At 39.5% G+C, this 1,302-nt stretch overlaps 1 pseudogene; it reads left to right on the forward strand.

The window, feature by feature from the left end:
* The first annotated feature begins 448 nt into the window (after positions 1–448).
* On the forward strand, positions 449–923 carry LOC119246733 (60S ribosomal protein L23a-like; annotated as a pseudogene).
* The last annotated feature ends 379 nt before the right edge of the window (positions 924–1,302 follow it).

The following is a 1,302-nucleotide window of genomic DNA, read 5'->3' on the forward strand; positions in this document are numbered from 1 at the left end:
AAAAGCAAATAATCTGTGACTGAACATAGAACTGTCTATTATTATGAAATCCAAAAAGAATAAAAAGTAAACTGGGTTCTCCAAATATTTTTATAATAAAGACAATAACTTTTAACTTCCTTGGAGAATGTTTGCAGTATGAATCAAATCATGCCCGACCTGCTATCTACCTTCAGATATCTGGCATTTCAGGGTAAGACCAGTTCTAGTTGCGGGAGGCCCTCATGGCCTCCTGGATACTAGGATTAAGGATCAAGATAAAAAGGAAGAAAGCTACACAAATGTCTTTTCGAATTGTGTGTGGGGAGTTAAGGATTGTTATCTGGAATTCATTCAGGACAGGGATAGACTTGGAAGGTGTGTGGCTTTCAAATATTTGTCAGTCAAATATTTGTCATTTTAAATCCTCTCTGGACCTGTCGTTCAAAAAATTGCTTTGACTTTTTTCATGAAGATGGCACCAAAAGTAAAGAAGGAAGCCCCTGCCCCTCCCAAAGAGGAAGTCAAAGCAAAAGCATTGAAGGCCAAGAAAGCAGTACTGAAAGGCATCCACAGGCATAAGAAAAAGAAAATCTGCACCTCACCTACCTTTCAGAGACCCGAGACATTGCGACTTTGAAGGCACCCCAAACATTCGGGGAAGAACACTCCCAGAAGGAACAAGCTTGACCACTCTCCCACTATCATGTTCCCTCTGACCACCGAGTCAGCCATGAAGAAAATAGAAGACAATAACACACTTGTGTTCACTGGGGATGTTAAGGCCAATAAGCTCCAGATCACAGGCTGTGAAGAAGCACTATGACATTGACATGGCCAAGATCAACACCCTGATCAGACCTGATGGAGAGAAGAAGGCATATGTTCGACTGGCCCCTGACTAGGATGCACTGGATGTTGCCAACAAAATTGGGATCATCTGAACTGAGTCTAACTGACTAATTCTAAATATAACTTTTTTCACCATAATTTTTTTTTTAAATTGCCTTGAGTTTCTTGCTAGACAAGAATTTGATGTTGAAGAGAAGAGGGTGACTTCTGAAGACCTAAAAAGTGTTGTGGTTAAAACACCCGGGTTGGTACAAAATGGAATATTGCTCAGCAATCAAAAAAGATAAACTCATGCAATTTGCAGCAACGTGGATGGAGCTGGAAGGGATCGTACTCAGCAAAATAAGCCAGAAAGAAAAAGAAAAATACCAGATGGTCTCACTCATAGTAAGAATTTTGAAAACCTAAATAGGGGACCAGGAAAAAGACTAATTATAATAAAGTAAAAATCAAAAATCAACAAGCAACTAT

Source organism: Talpa occidentalis, unplaced genomic scaffold (assembly GCF_014898055.3).
Source record: "Talpa occidentalis isolate TD23 unplaced genomic scaffold, MPIMG_talOcc4v2.1 talOcc4.15, whole genome shotgun sequence".
Classification (NCBI taxonomy): domain Eukaryota; kingdom Metazoa; phylum Chordata; class Mammalia; order Eulipotyphla; family Talpidae; genus Talpa; species Talpa occidentalis.